This window comes from Rhinolophus sinicus, chromosome 1 (assembly GCF_057876585.1).
Source record: "Rhinolophus sinicus isolate RSI-liver-muscle chromosome 1, RSI-T2T, whole genome shotgun sequence".
Lineage (NCBI taxonomy): Eukaryota > Metazoa > Chordata > Mammalia > Chiroptera > Rhinolophidae > Rhinolophus > Rhinolophus sinicus.
The window spans coordinates 141,519,188-141,536,432 of record NC_142501.1 but is presented as its reverse complement, the minus strand read 5'-3'; the positions used below and the strand labels follow the sequence as shown (position 1 = coordinate 141,536,432).

At 40.1% G+C, this 17,245-nt stretch overlaps 1 long non-coding RNA gene across 1 annotated transcript in view; it reads left to right on the top strand.

Annotated features, from left to right (window-relative positions):
* Positions 1–17,245, top strand: part of LOC141569975 (uncharacterized) — a 50,887-nt gene that overhangs the window by 29,863 nt on the left and 3,779 nt on the right. Inside the window, exons 2-3 of the long non-coding RNA XR_012493730.2 lie at positions 15,765–15,857; positions 16,735–16,832. This is a non-coding gene — a long non-coding RNA (uncharacterized LOC141569975). The remainder of the gene's footprint in view (positions 1–15,764; positions 15,858–16,734; positions 16,833–17,245) is intronic.

Sequence of the window (17,245 nt, the reverse complement as noted above, 5' to 3'; positions counted from 1 at the left end):
ACCTGGAATTAACCCACCCTGTGAGGAGTCCCTGGAATTTCGTCTCCTGTTGCTGCCCTCTCGTGGTCATGGGCTGTCCCAATGTCCTGAATACAAGTCAATGTAGCCCCACTGCGATTTCGGACCCAGCAGTTGTGCACTTCCCTTTCTGGCCTCTTTCTCACCTCTTTATTTCCCTGGCTCTGGCACTCCCCCAAGCCCATCACTGCCACCTGACCTTGGCCTACCTTCCCTAAAGTGTCACTTCCTCCTCCGACTTAGTCACAACAACTTCCTTTCCCCAAACTCCTTACAGTAGAGGATGTTCTGATTCTCAGTTGTGAAACATCAATGAGCTTAGCTTTCCAAGGGGACATTTGTTTGAAAAGAGGAACTGGTTTAAAACCCTAACGAAGTCAAGTTGGCAGGAAATGAAATGGCTATATTTTTGTAGTGTGGATCTTTCCTCAGCTCCCACCTTTTTCTACAGAATAGACCCTTCTCTTTAAGTAGGTGTCTAAGTCCAGGGAATGAAATCCTCATTTTTTTTCCCCCAGGAAATTCTGCAAGAAAGTTTCAAAATACTTTCACTTCTGGTGTTAGAGTTACATTATTTTGCTTGAGACTGAGGCTAAAATCTCTCATATTTCTCTTCTGCCATCGAGAAAATGCCACTGGTGCAAGAGAATAACGCTTTAGATATGCAGGCAGGATATTGAGGTTCTAGTTTTTGCTCTGCTGCTAGGCAATGACATGGCCTTGAGAGAAAAGTCTAACATTCCAGGGCCTCAGCTTCTCTAAAATGAGGTTACTTAATTTGATCTGCTGGGTCCCTTCCTGCTCTAACATTATGACATTATGTAACACCGTCTTGGCATCTAAAATTAAGCAGTTAAATAGAAAATGAATGCATTTTTTTTCTTTTCCATTAAATGCTTACTATGGATAATTAAGACGGGATAACCAATTGTTGGCTCCCAGTTGTCCTTTTAACCTTGTCATCCTTCAGCAGGACTTGTTTCTGCAAGCACTGGCTAGAAACGAAGTTGTTGGCCCAGAGACCCACTTTATTTCTCTATGAGCTTCGGAAACAGGAGGGTTAAAGCAGCAGACCAGGAACCTAGTGGTTGAAAAGTCTCTGTTTATATCCGGTAGTTATAGCTGCAGTCGCCCATCTCAAACCACTGCGACAGGAAGCATATGCAGCCAGTTGATAAAGAGGGCATCTGCTGTGAACGCTCTAATCTCGAGGAAATGGGGATCCCAAAGGCACCTGGATTAGCCAAGAAGCCCTTCTAGAGTTCCTTTCAGTTGCTAAAACACACTATGTTTGAGGGGGGAAAAAAACCCCTCCTATTCCCTCCCAGAAGAGGAAAAACATAAGCTGCCACTGCTCAACTTCTTTACAAATAGCCAATAAACAGTAGCACAGGTGCCTTAATAAGTAGCTAGTCCACAAACAAAAATGCCACCTTGTCTGCTTCTTGGGGCTAGATAGTGAACTCATTTGGTGGTTGGTCACCATGGCTGTGAGATTTTACTGTTCTGGCTCTATGGGATATACTGGATGAGTTCTGTGGTGTCGGGAAGAGGACAAAAAAGGACATCCCACCAGGAAAAGCGGCACCCGCCTGCATGCCTGCTGTCCCTTAGCCCATCAGCCTTGCTCCTGACTTGAGAGAGGCCTCCCAGAGATTGGCCTATCAGATGAGCCCAGGCACTCCCAGATGTAGCACTGGGATAACATCTTCCCTCTGACTAGGATGTTAGGAAGACTATGCCTGGAGTTAAAGGAGAAGGGATACAGAAAGTTTTAGAGGAAGGCAGATTTTTATCTGACACTCTGGTATAAAACTGGCTGGCTTCAGTTAAGTGAGAGCGATTTCTTTCCTGGGGCTGGCCGACGTGGTGACCTCCTTCTGCCTGACTAGTAGCTCAGACCTTCTGTGTCAGCTTCGATGACTGCCCCCCCTTGGCCTGAGTCCCCGACACACTTCTTTTTTCAATGCTACACAGCTAATACTGATAACTATTATTTATTGAGCTCTCATTATATGTCAGGCATTGTTCTAACATGTATTCTCTAATTTACTCTTACAACGATTATATCTCCACTTTAAAGATAAGGTGACTGAAGCACAGAGAGTTCAAGTTACTGGCATAGTTCATGGCATAGCCAGGACTCTAGGACACTAGCCCAATGCTACGCGGTTCCAGAAGCCATATTTCTAACCATGCTGCCTCTTCATTTAACACACTTTAATTGAGCGCCTCTGCACAGTGCTGTATATGATCCTGGTTTGATACCTGCTTTTCCTGTTCTGACTTTGACTAGAGCAGAGGAAGCAATCTGCATATGAGTTCAGTAGCTCCAGAGTCTTGACTATGGATATGTTTGGTTTGCCCACAGTATAGGGCTGGCAGTCAGCTGGTCTGCACCACTGCTGGTTGTTTCTGCTGCTATTTGTTCTGATGGGTTGGTGTCCATGTGATACCAGTTGTTAGTCATAATACTTTTAATATCACCCTTGCCCGCACAGTGTTTTCAAAAAGTGAATTGGAATGCTTGCGTTGGTCACGAAAGCACCAGCTCTCACAGTCCCAAGTACTGCCCATTACCTTTTTAGTTACATTTTCACTCTTAGCTATTTTCCTACATTTGAGTTCATGACTCTTGCCCCATCCCTTCATCATCCCAAGCCAGGCCCTGGATTGGCTCTCTGGTTTCCCAATGCCTAGGCCTGGAAAAAAGTCGGAGCAGGCCTGGTGAGGACACTAAGAGCCTGGGGAGGTGGGGTTAGATGGGCAGATAGTCAATCTTGACTGAGCTGAAGTGATACTGATCATTGTGAAATTCTATCAGTACGTCATGGGGTATGGTGTATGTATGTTGGTAAGTTGGTTCATTCCTTCATAGGAGGTCTGACGATTAAGTTTGCAAACTTGTTGCAACGATGTTGCTAACCTGTTTTTCATATCAGAGAAATTATTCATTATGAATTTGTACAACTGGACAAACAGTTAACCAAGTTTACTATTTGGAAGTGCTCAAAAGGCTGTGTGAAAAAGTTAGATGACCTGAACTTTTCGCCAACAATTCATGGCTCTTGCATCACGACAATGCACCAGCTCACACAGCACTGTCTGTGAGGGAGTTTTTAGCCAGTAAACAAATAACTGTATTGGAACACCCTCCCTACTCACCTGATCTGGCCCCAATGACTTCTTTCTTTACCCAAAGGTAAGAAAATATTGAAAGGAAGACATTTTGATGACATTCAGGACATCAAGGGTAATACGACGACAGCTCTGATGGCCATTCCAAAAAGAGTTCCAAAATTGCTTTGAAGGGTGGACTAGGTGCTGGCGTCAGTGCATAGCTTCCCAAGGGGAGTACTTTGAAGGTGACCATAGTGATATTCAGCAATTAAGTATGTGGCACTTTCTCTAGGATGAGTTCACGAACTTAATTGTCAAACCTCGTACAATAAGGAAAACAATAACTTCAATGGAAAAGGAGACACAAAGGCAAAACCAAGAATGTATAAACAAGAAGTATTCATTGAATGAATGACCAGACCCCCCACTCCCCACCCAGTCTGCTTGGGAGTCCTTCTTTTCTACCTTCTAGTCTAGCTCACTTATTACTTCCTTCAAAACTCCCAAGATGGATATGTCTTATTTTTTATGGCACATCTACTTACTATATTTTATTTTAATAGCCAACACTTATTGAGAGCTAACTGTGTGCCAGACACTTGTTTATGTATTTTACATGTACTAACTCATTTAATCATTGCAGCAATGCTATGAGATAGAGGTACCATGTTGAGGCCCAGTTTACAGATAGGAAAAACTGAGGCACAACCATATTAGGCAACTTGTCAAAGTCATACAGCTATGAAGTGGAAGAACAGGATTTTAGTCCTGCCAGGCCGGCTCAGGAGTCTGTGCTCTTAACCACTATGCAGCACTGCCTCTCTTTTCTTTATTCATTTAGACATCAGAGCAGGTCTGGTGAGGTCTCACCTGCATGCTTCCTGAGCTCCGTGTTACTTGGATTTCCATACGCAGTGCATAGTACCTAGCCCTCAGGAGGGTTCAGTAATTGAGCCATGTATACACAAGCACTGTAATACCTTTAACAGAGACCTTTTCATTCAGAGATTTTCAGGGCGAATCTTTCCTTATATCTGAGGACTATCCAGGGCAACATGCTATTTCTTGTCTCTAAAACCAGGGCTAGAAAAGGCCCCCTCATTTGGAGAGGTGGCAAGTTTGGCCATTACAGTAGAGGAGTTACGTGATCTGATTTTAAACAAGGGTATAGTAACCAGTGTGATGGAGCTACCACTGCCCACATTTGGGGCAATTTGAACACCTAAATAATTAAGGATAGCAATGGGTCATAAACTATTGAAAAATAGGAATCCACCCATCCCTACTGATAATAAGTAGATAAAGGGGAAGGGAGGAAATGCAGAGTGCGGACTGGTAAATGTGCAAGGTGTGCTGGAGATCAAAGATCACCATTTCTAATCATCTAATTAAAGATGGGTTTGGGCAAGAATCATCAGTGGTTGCTAAATCTAAGTGGAAATTTCAGTGAGGAACAGGATATGTGCATGGTCTTAAAGTACCTATTCAAAGATTGCTTATCAGTCACATGGGAAAAAACAGCAACTACACAGTGAAGTCAGACCACTACTTGACAGCATGACTAAAATCCATGCTGCCAGTAAGGCAAATGGACCTTGTTTGTTCCCTGATGAGATACCCTAAGAAAGACACAGCATCACTTATGTAATGTTCAGGCCAGGAATTCATAACCTGAATTCAATGATGAGGAAACATCAAAAAACCCAAAATGAGAAGACTCCATTCAAAAATAGGAAAAAAGGACTATTATTCTTTAAAAATGTCAGTATTATAAAAGACAAAGAAAGTCTGTGTAAAATGTTCCAAACTAAAGGAGACAAAAGCATCCTGACAAATAAATAATACACCTGACTCTGATCACAGACTGGATCCTTTACTAAAGGAAATAAAGTGTCATACATGATATCACTGGGTCAATTGACAAACTAGGAAGACAGATGGGAGGTTAGATAAAATTACTGTATCAACATTATATTTATTGAGGTTAGTAGCTATACTATGGTTATGCAAGAGAATATACTTATTCTTAGAAAATATACACTGAAGCACTTGGGAATACAGGGTCACACTATACGCCCTTTAGATAGGTACACGATGGATAGATCGATAGATAGATAACAAACAGATGGGTGAAATATTGACTATAGGTAAATATGGGGTAAAGGAATATGGTGTTCTTTATACTTTTCTTAGTCTTGCAATTTTTCTGTAAGGTTGACATTTTTCCAATTAAAAAGATAGTACAACTTTTAAGAAGCTCATACATGCTGCTGTGATGCCGAGATTGTGGAGGGAAAGCACAGGAGCAGAGCCAATGGTCAAGGTGTAATTGTAACAACTGTAAGTGAGAGACCATGGGGGCTCAGACAAGGACAGTAACAGAAGAGACAGGAAGTGCTCAGGTTCTAGAGGTTCTTCACGCCTTGAAGGCAGAGCTAATAGAATTTGTTGGTGGATTCTGTGGGAAGCTGAAAGAAAGGAGGCAAGGAAGAGGCACAGGGTTTCTGGCCTGATCCACGGAGGGGATTGAGTTGTCAGTAACTGAGACAGGGAACGCTTGCGATGAGCCGGTTTGAAGTGGAAGACTGAAAGTCTGGTTTTGGACACGTGCCTGGTTAAAAGGATTTGTGGGGACGAAAAGCATTTATGGAATATACTATCTGATTTTAATTAAGCAAAACCTTATAAAATGGATAACTAGCTTTAAAATTAATCTCCAAAGTAACCATTAATCAAAGTAATCTTAACAATGCAAGCACAAGTAAATTTCCAAAAAACCTTTGCATTTTTGGTGGACTGGACTATAAATGGGGCCAGCAAAAAAAAATGTATACAAGTGGACACTTTGGTCAATGTTGCTCAAGCAGTAGTTCGCTGTAATCAGAAGTGTCTGGACGCTGATGGTAACCACTTTAAGCACCTCTTGTAATTGCAGAAGTCAAACGTGACTTGTACTCATCTTTTGTTATCGGTATATATTGAGTACTACAATTTTGATACAGTTTTCCTTTCTTAAAATGTGTATACATTTTTTGGCACCCTCTATATATTTATGAGGGGTCTCTTCCTGTGATGTCAGCCCTTAAAATCAACTATTGTAATAAGCTGAACTTAGATTCAGACCCCAGAATAACTAATACAAGATGTTAAACCAATACTTTGAAATATAATAAAGCATGTTCAATCATACTGCTCTTATCAAAGAGTAAAATGATTTTATTATTTAATTTTATATTATAGTTTTATTTTGATACATAAAAATTTATTATATGAAATATATGATTATATTTTATATGACATATTTTAAATATATACAATTTTTATATAGTAAAATTATATATATAAATAAATTTAATGTCTAGGTCTTCTTTAATTCAACCCATTAAAATGTTCATTTTTGTGTATGTTCTGTCATATAAATAATATATTTATAAAGTATTACAGTATATAATTTATAATGACTAAATGCACATAAATGGCAGAGCATACATATTCAAAATTTTAATCAAAGGCATGGAGATCAGAAAAGTTTGAAGGTATAAAGGCAACAAAAGCAAAACTAAATAAGTAGGGCTACATCAAACTAAAAAGCTTCTGCACAGCAAAGAAAACCATCAACAAAATGAAAAGGCAACCTACTGAATGGGAGGAAATATATACAAACCATACATCGGATAAGGGATTAATACCTAAAATATACAAGGAACTCATACAACTCAGTAGCAAAAAAAATCAAATAACTCAATTTAAAAATGGGCAAGGGACCTGAACAGATATTTTCTCAAAAAAGACATATACACAGCCACCATCACTAATCATCAGGGAAAAGCAAATTAAAACCACAATGAAATATCAATTCACATCTGTTAGAATGCCTATTATCAAAAGATTGACAACAAATTCTGGAAAGGATGTAGGGAAAAGGGAACCCTTATGCATTATTGGTGGAAATGTAAATTGGTGCAGCCCCTATAGAAAACAGTATGGAGGATCCTCAAAAAATTGAAAATGGAACTAACATATAACCCAGCAAACCCACTTCTGGGTATATCAAAAAAGGTTGGCAACATTGTTTTGACTCTTGATTTGGACTGATGGAACTTGATTTGGTCTGACAATTAAGTTCGCAAACTTGCCATCGTATGCTTACATTGGCAGCGCTGTACAAACAGCTCAATAAGGTTTCATAACCTTGGTATATCAGTGTCTCACAGCTGTGTTCATGTCAACGTGTGGTGGTGTCTTGCTGAGTGGCGTTCATTATAGTTGCATGTTTTTGTGCGCTGTCGCGAGAATGTCTGAGCTTGAATTAGAGCAACCAACAAACATTACATTTCTTGTTCAACGTGGCAAGAGTGGAAGTGAAATGAGGGACATGTTAATCCAAGTTTATGGGGATAATACCATGAAGAAAATGGCAGTGTACAAATAGATTAAACGTTTTTCTGAGGGGAGAGAATGAGTCACTGATGAAGAGAGGTCAGGACGGCCAGTAACGAGTAGAACTGATGAAAACATTGCAAAAATTCATCGAATTGTGTGTCAAAATCATCGGCTGACTGTGAGAAGCATAGCAGACCAAGTAAACATCGATAGAGAAACAGTTAGGAAAATCTTAACTGAAAACCTTGGCATGAGAAAGGTGTGTGCAAAAATGGTCCCGAGGGAGCTCACTGATGAACAAAAGCAAAGGAGAGTCGAAGTTTGCCAAGACCTTTTGAAGAGGCAAGACAATATTTTGGGCCGTGTTATCACTGGTGATGAAACATGGGTGTACCAATACAACCCTTAAACAAAGAGTCAAAGTGCACAATGGAAGTCAGCCAATTTTCCATGACCAAAAAAGTTCCATCAGTCCAAATCAAGAGTCAAAACAATGTTGCTAACCTTTTTTGATATTAGAGGGATTATTCATTATGAGTTTCTACTAACTGGAAAAACAGTTAATCAAGTTTGGAAGTGCTGAAAATGCTGTGTGAAAAAGTTAGACGAAAATGACCTGAACTTTTTGCCAACAACTCATGGCTTTTGCATCATGACAATGCACCAGCTCACACGGCACTGTCTGTGAGGGAGTTTTTAGCCAGTAAGAAAATAACTGTATTGGAACACCCTCCCTACTCACCTGATCTGGCCCCCAATGACTGTTTTCTTTATCCGAAGATAAAAGAAATATTGAAAGGAAGATATTTTGATGACATTCAGGACATCAAGGGTAATACGACAACGCTCTGATGGCCATTCCAGAAAAAGAGTTCCAAAATTGCTTTGAAGGGTGGACTAGGTGCTGGCGTAGGTGCATAGCTTCCCAAGGGGAATATTTCGAAGGTGACCATAGTGATATTCAGCAATGAGGTATGTAGCATTTTTTCTAGGATGAGTTCACGAACTTAATTGTCAGACCTCCGTATATACAAAGGAAACAAAATTATTAACTCGAAAAGATATCTGTATTCATTGCATCATTATTCACAATAGCCAAGGCATAGCAACAATGTAAGTGTCTGTTGATGGAAGAATAGATAAACAAAATGTTTTACACACACACACACACACACACACACACACACACACTAATATTATTGAGCCTTTTAAAAAAAAGGAAGGAAATTGTGCCATTTACAACAGTATGGACGAACCTGGAGGGCATTATGCGAAGTAAAATAAGCCAGAGAGAGAAAGACAAACTCTGGATGGCATCACTTATATGTGGAGGAAATGGGGAGAGGTCAGTTAAAAGATACCAACTTTCAGTTAAATAGAACAAGGTAAAGTTTAGAGACATCTGTAGATCATAATACTGTCTAATTCCAGCCAGGTAAGGCTGTTACCTTTGCCATTGTCTGTTTACTCTTAGCAAAAGTGTGGTGTGGATGAAGCAGTGTAGATTCAGACCCACTGCTGGGAACCCAGCTCACTGAATATGTATTGAGTGCATTAAGAAGTTCTGTCCAGGGCAGTAAGTGATAGTACATCATCTAATGGAATATTGTGCAACTTCTCAAAATAATAGATCAATTTGGATTGATGTGAAAAGCTGTCCAAGATCAAGTAAGTGAAAAAGGCAAGTGGGATAAAGCAATTTTTAGTGTCAAACAAACCAACGACATATATGTGCTTCTATATTCATAGGAAACTTCTGGTAGCAGTGGTTACCTCTAGCGAACGGTACTAGATAGAAAAAAAAGGGAAATTTACTTTTTAATGTACTGTTTATATTTTTTAAAAATTATACATGTGTTAGTTCAATTTTTTAAAACATTGCTCAAAAATGTTCAGGCTTTTTGAAACTCCTTTTATGACTTTATCCTTAGGAAATAGAGATAAAGTAAATATTTTGTACTAGGATGATCATGGCATTATTTATTAAAATGGTATGAGGGGAAATAACCCAAATGTCTAGCATTAAGAGAATGGTTAAGTAAATAAAGGAATATGGACTGTAATGTAATGCAATCGTTAAAAAAACAAAAATGGATTTCTGAAAATTTTAGCCAGATGGGGAAATGCTGACAATATGCTAAGTGGAAAAAGTATAATCTATGTAAATTCAGTACTAATATCAATAATGTTAAAAATGCATAGAAAAAAAAGACTTGGAAGAAAATATCCGCAAATGACAACAATGGCTGCCTCTGACAGATAGTGAGATTATAAGAGATGTTTCTCTTTCTGGACCTTTATGTTTTTGTATTCTTTTCAATCTTTCTTCAATGACCATGCATTATTTTGTAATGTGAAAAAAACCGGAGCAAAATACTGAGGAACTCATGACATACATTACTGGCATGAGTCAGGAGCTGAATTTTCACGTTTAAATTAGTTTCAGAAACACAGGAGTGGTTACTAGGCAACCTGCTTGAGAAATCATGTTCATTTCCATTGTTGGTGGAGTGTCTCAAAGTGTGCGTGAGTGTTTCAAAGAAAATGTAAGAGATGAACCCTTGTGAAAGCGGATTCTTGATAAGGAAAAACAAGCTTTGTCACTCAGTTTTGGCCACGGGGACTTGAGTTATCCTGACCTGAGAGGCACATAGTGGGCTGAATTTATTTATTTATTCATTTTCATATGAGTGATTGATTATAATGAAGATTGCTGGAAGTATGTAAAATATGATAGATATTCAAGTCTCCGCTTATGGTGTGGGAAACTGGGTGGGGATGGGGGTGGGAAACAAGAGCCCAAACCAATAACCCCAGGTGAATGGTTTTGCTGAGAATCCAGGGCTGTGAATTCAGACAGTGGCAAGGCTTTACAAGATGAATTTGCAGCTCAAGATGTGAAAAGATTGCCTTATCATCACGTGAGCCATTTCTACCATTATAGATAATCCTGCTGAGCCAAAGGGCTTTTAATCAGGAGGAAATACTGTAAAATGGATTCAGAGCTAAGAAACCCTTGGCCCAGCCTGATGGGCTGTGGAGGAGGGGTGAGTTAAGAATGCTTGGTAGCCTCCAGGGAGCTCTGTTCTTTACGAAGAGTTTGCAGAAGGTGCAGAAAGTATTGTTCTCGGCCCACAATGTATGTTTTGTTGATTCTGACTACTACGTTTTCCAGCAAGAACAAAAGACGTTCTGCAAGATAAACAGGGTCAGAGCCCAACTCTGACTCTTATGACCCCTAGTGGTTGTCTTTTGCAATTAAAAAATTAAGTGAGGTAAACAGCAGGCATTTTGAGTGATAACAGCAGGTGACTAAGGGTTACTGCTTTTGATCTTGGGGTCCATCGGGCTTCATCACAGCTCAAGGGAGAGGCTGCATTAGCAGGAGCTCTGGCCTCAGGAGCAACAGAGCCACTTCCAATAGAAGGTGACAGAGGAGGGCAGGAATCTTCCAAAATGGAGGGTGAAGAGCTTATTCTGTCTACTAACTTCTGAACCCACATCCTGCATCCCACTTAGTAATAGTCCACTGAATCTGGCTACCCATCCTTTAAAGTGACAGACACCTGGAGGGTAAAGGAAGAGGGGGACTAATCTTTACTGACCTCTCCTTATGTGGTAGCTCTTGGGGGTTTAACATGTGTCTGTATTAAATGTTTGTGGTCTGGAGTGATATATGGAACTTATAAAGTAAATAACATTATTCTTGTTTTTCTGTTGAGGAAACTGAGGTGCAGAGAGGTTTAAAAATGCCCACGACCTCTAGCTAATAAATGGCAGAACAAAAACTCACTTTAATACCAAAAGACCTGCTCTTTCCTTTCTACCAAGATGCCCCACCCCCATGCCCTCCATCTTGTTGGCCCAACCTGTCAACTGAGAACCCCACACTGTCTCTGTGTCCTTTGAGTCAGTCCACTCTGGGGGCCAAGGTTTTCTTTCTTCTCTGAACATCTCATTTGCAGTGAGTCACCCCTTTAAGGCATATTCTTTTTTTTTTTTTTAAGGAGGGCACAGGGCACAATGTCCTGTGCAAGGATCCAACCGACAACCTTGGTGTTATTAGTACCACCCTCTAACCAAGGGAGCTAACCGGTCACCCAGCATATTCTTATATTATTGTTTAACTCTCCTATTAGTATTATTCAACTTTTCTTAGAAGTTTGTCTTTTTTCTTCAAATAGTCCATAAGCACCTTGAAGAAGGGACAATGTGTTAATTCTTCTGTAAACTCTCTGCCCAACATTCAGTAAATATTTAGAGTAAGAGTGAATTTAGCAACAGAGTTCAGGTCGGAACTTACCTCCCAGGGCCTGTTTGTACTAGGAAACTAGCAAATAGTTTTCATTTTTATCTGAAAACATTATTCTCATCAAAAACACCCAATTAAGTGACATTTTCTCCCGATGAAGGGTTTGTAATCTAAGGTAAATTAAATACAGGTTTCTTTCTCTAGGAGCTTAGAATCTTGAACTCATACGGAGCTTGGCTCTTATGACATGGGATTTGGGTCAAAGGTGGACTCTAATTCACTTAGCTCCTTCTGTTCTGACTGGAATCTGTTGGTTCTCAGGCCAAACACAGCGCACGCTATTATGCATTCTTTCTGAAACAGGGATCTGCTCTGACCAGCTGGGATCCTAATGACCTGGAAACAAGTAGCTGGTTTCTGTGCCAGGAGCATTTACATCTGGGTTTGTTTCATCTTCCTCTTAAGGCTGCCTTCTAGGGAGCCACGCTTGGCAAATATATGTGCACAGACAGGTTAAGACCCAAAGCACTCAGCCCCACCATCCTCTCACAGTGGGCATCGGACAGTGCCATGTGTCAGGGCAGGCCAGCCAAGACTGCCTGGGGAAGTGGCGTGGGGGGAGGTCTACTGGCAATCAGGAGACCTCCTGACAGGCTCTTGCCACTACGATCATGTATTTCATGAGCATTTATTGGGCACCTCTTGTGTTCTAGGGTCTGGGGTTACCAAGACAAATACAGCACTTGGGAGGTGTTCAATCTGGTTGGGGGGACAAACAGGTAAACAGTTAAACAATAGGATAGGCATTATAACAGAAGCACGTATGAGAAACCTTAAGAACTCAACGGAGGAAGTATAGAATTCTGCCCAGGGGAGTTCAGAAAAAGCCTCATTGATTAGGCGGCTCTCACAATGAGTCTAAAAAGAGGAGAAATTGTTCACTGGTTGGGCAAGGTAGAATGAGTATTACACGCTGAGGGAACCACATGCTCAAGAGAACGGAGGCCGGAAGGAATGCAGCAAAAAAGTTGTATGGGGATGGCAGGAAATGAGTCTGATGGGGAAGGCAGAGCTGAGAATATGAAGGGCCTGAGATGCTACATCTTAAAGTGTGACTCCATGCCATGGATGATGAAGGAGCATGAAAAGATTTCAAATAGGGAAGAGGGTGGGACATGGTCAGATTTCAAAAAATCTGCGTAATGACAAAGTGAAGGAGGGACTAGCAGAGGAAGAGATTGAAGTAGAGGGACCATCCCTGAGGGGATTTGCAATAGTCCAGATCACACTACCTTGTGTGTCAGGGGAGATGAGAGGGACAGCATGGGATTAAGAGATGGGACCAATAGGCTTGGTGAGAGATGGGGTGTGGTGATGTGTGAGGGGAGTCTAGAACAACTCCCAGTTTGGGCATGGGAGATGGGAATGGTGGCTCCATTCAACAAAAGCAGGAACAAAGGGGGGTAGGGTGGGAGAGAAAGTCAGTGGGGAGGGTGAGTTAAATTTTGGCCACGTCCAAAGTGCATGTGGGCCATCCAAGTAGAGCTGGTTGGTATATGGGCATTTGAGCTCAGGGAAGACGGCTGGTTTCTGATGGAAGAAGCCTGGATCAGGCTTCTCTTTCTGTAGACATTTAATAAACATTGCTTTGAGTAGCTAATTCATGATTACAAGGCATTGGGAAAACAGAACAATGTTGCCCTGTAAATGGATGCTCCTACAGTAATGACTGATGGTTTCAGAAAAGCTCTAGCTAAATAACACTAATTTTTTCTAACTATAAATAACTCTCCTGCAGTTGGATTTTCAATTACACAGTGAAAAATGCTGCAATAGAAAGGGGCAGATGGGGGGCATATTGTGCCTACAGGGTAATAATGTTAGCAAAATGGATAAGGCAATGATCTGATCTGGTGGAAAAGAGAAGAAAGTCTAATTGTCCCGGGTTCAAGTGCTGATTCTTTAACTAACCAGCTGGGTGTCTGTAATAGATTATCAGATGTGTAGTAAATGTTTGCTACCACTTTTAGAGACACAGTAACAGTTTTGAGCTCTTTATATATATTACCTCATTCAGTCCTCAGAACCACCTCATGGTAGGTCCTTTATTATGCCTTCTTTGCGATGAGGAAACTGAACACACAGAGTTTAAGTGACTTATCCAAGGCCATTCAGCTAAAAAGTGGCAGTTCCAAGAGCTGAGCCCAGACAATCTGGACCTAGAATCCTTTTAGAGGCAAATTAACTAGGGTGCTGTGCTGCTATGTAAAAAAGTTAGGAAATATCATTTCTCATGGCATTCGCTTTGTCATCAGAGCGTAGGTTTTTATAAAGGGCAGGTGGCATCATTTATATGAAGGCCTAAATTATAGCTGTATATTTTCATCGTGCTCTCCCATGATTGGTCCTTCAAGGAAGCAGTGTTTAAGGATTTATCCCCAAGTCTCTTTTCGGGGAAAATACTGGGAGTTTTTGTAATTGTGTGACCTGTGTTTGCAGACTACAGCAGACGACTTGAGCAGCACTGTCATTCAGCATTAGGGAGTCCTGTTTATTGGATTCAGCGTAATAATAATGATCAAGGGCTCATGAGTAAGATAGACCTTGGTTCCATCCCAGCTCTGCTACTTGGCACAGTACTTAAAACTCTCAGGCTCCGTCCTCATCCATACATGCGATAATACGAGTAACTTTGTAGGACTATGAGGGTTACAGCGGTTGGGAGTTCTCAGTTCAGGGTAAGAGAACCACTAAGTGCACTAAGACACACATAGATATGTGAACAGTGGGGCAAGCACTTTCCAGGAAAAAGGACCTGCCGCAGTTTGTCTTTGGTGGGGAACTTTGAGTGTGTGATACACTAAAAGGTCAATGGGATGGTCATTATTTTATTAAGCAATTACCGTTCTTTTAAATATTCAATAGTCAGCGTATCTGTCTTTATACAGTATGTATATAACTAATAAAGCAAAACTTATGCTTTTGAGAAAATAATTTTCTGCAGACATTTAAGCATCGATTGCAAGCCTAAATTAAGTTTTTCTATTCATTTAATTAAAATCACAATATGAGCATATTGGATTTTCTTAAATGCATACATACATCAAACACCTTAAAAAGCTGACAAAACACACATTAATTACCACAATGATTACAGAAATTACTATGAAACACTTATTTTAATATGATCACTACCCTGGATTTAAGGTTGTTTGTTCTTCATCACCATTGTTATCCATATTTTAATTCTTATTTTTATTTTGGAGGTTCCTGGGATTCCTATTTCTACATCAATTCACGGTTGCAATAATCATACAGACCCCCCCCCACACACACACACAATTCATATTAGTGAGAGTTGCAGAGTCTGAGTTATCAAATCATTGATTTTTGGTGGGAATACTGGACCTAGTGATTCAAACCTGTACAGCTATTCTTTAGATTGAGCCCTTTTAAAAACAATCAAGCCTCATTTCTGATGTCACAGGAATTTTATGTCCCTTTTAAGTTCAAATAGATTTTGAGTTTCGAAAATCCGAAGCATGTCTTCTTTAAATTTCTCATAATGGATATTCCCCATTCCACAATTCAGCCATTATTATAATTGATCTTGTCTGTTGGTGTCCCTGGCAACTTAGGTATGCTTTATCAGTACCTCGTTATAATTATAGAATACTCTAGAGCCTTGTTACTCAAAGTGTGGTCCATGAACCAGCAGTATAAGCATCAAGTGGAATAAAGAATCTCAATCTCACTTCAGACAAGTTGACTCAGTGCCTGCATTTTAATATTCTCCCTACTCCCACTCCCACCTTGTGATTTGATTACACTTTAAAGCGGAAACACACTAATGTAAAGAATTCATCTATTATACCTGGAGACAAGGAATCAAACCGTCATTGGCACTTCTCTTCAGGACATGCAATTAATTTATCATCTTGGAACCCATCTTGGAAGCCATTTATCACTATGGCTTCCTCTTTTCTTATAGTTTGAGACTTTATTTTAACGGCTACGATTTTCTGCTACATTGACCAAGAGGAGAGAGCCTGGGACTGAATCTGAGGAAGAATTGCCCAGAAAGGTAAGAGAAAACCAGGTGAGCTTAACAGTCCTGGAAGTGCAGAGCAAAGACCTTTCAAGGACATAGTAATATTTGTCAGTCTCTCTTATCAGACCGACGGAGCACATAGTAAATATTAACCATTGTTCCTGTTGTGATTACTATTAGTAGTAATTTAAACATGGAAACTGGGTGTTGTCTTGGACAACCTGGGGAAACTCAAGAAGCATCATCACAGAGGTTGCCCACAAAAGTCATTTTTGTGGACCCTTGGGGCGGGTACCTATGGTCCTTCTAGGGTGTCCAATGAAAAAGGGCTGACTTGCAGAATGAACTCAGAAAAAAATAAGGTCAGAGGAAATAGTGTGTTCACTGTTCACATTTCTTTCCGAGGGCAGGATGAGATGGTGTGAAGGGAGAGGATGATTACACGCATAAGTAAACTTAAAGAACTGTACACCTTTTCCACCACTTTGTTTTCTGGGTCTTGACCATAGTACTTCACGCATTTATTTTTTTTAACATAAGCAGATGGTTTGAACACTGTTTTCAAAATTTCCTGCCCTAAAGGAGTGAGAGATCTAGTCCTACAAACAAGGTAAAGCGAGTTCCTCCGAAATCCTCCTGGGATATCCTATTTGGGTATTGCAGGGTTGTGTTCTGTTCTCTAATCTGGCTAAGAGATAAAGAAAGAATAACGCAGGAACATTCTAGAAAGTACATTGATTAGGACAAACTGACTCTAATAACCTATTTCATAGCTTAAACCTGTTAACAGAGTTATTATCATAAGCATTTAACTAGTAGCCAGAAATCCTGGATAAATGGATGGGTCTCTGCAGATTTGGTATTTACACCTGTTAACATTTCAAACTGTTTTTTGGTACCATCTCTTTAGTGCTGGTTAAAACCCGCCGATTTCACGTATGACGTTATCCTCAGTAGCCTGTGCAGGGACCTGCAGGGAGTTTACAGAGACACCTTGTGGCTGAAAAGGTGAAGTACCCTGGCTTTGTTAGAAAAGATCTACGTTGTGTCTAAAATTTGGTTTATTTTCATGGTTGAGAATTTCATTCTTTCTTCCAATTCTTTTTGTAGGATTGAAGTAACATATTTTATCAAATAGACTTTGATTCTTTTAGATTATTTTTTTGTAGTCTCCAGCTTTTCTTTCCTAAAGAAACCACCAACCAGGCAAGGAGCGTCATCAGCTGGATTAAATCTAACCAGGGCTAGGACTAGGGCGACACAAGCTCATATTTAAGGAGGTCCCAAAATTCTCAATGAATGTAGATAACATTTTAATGCAGTATTTTAAAAAGTCAAAATTAATGTGAAAAAGGCCTGACAAACAAAAATATCAAAATCATAAATACAGGATCAGCACTACTGATTTTCCTTTTCCTCTT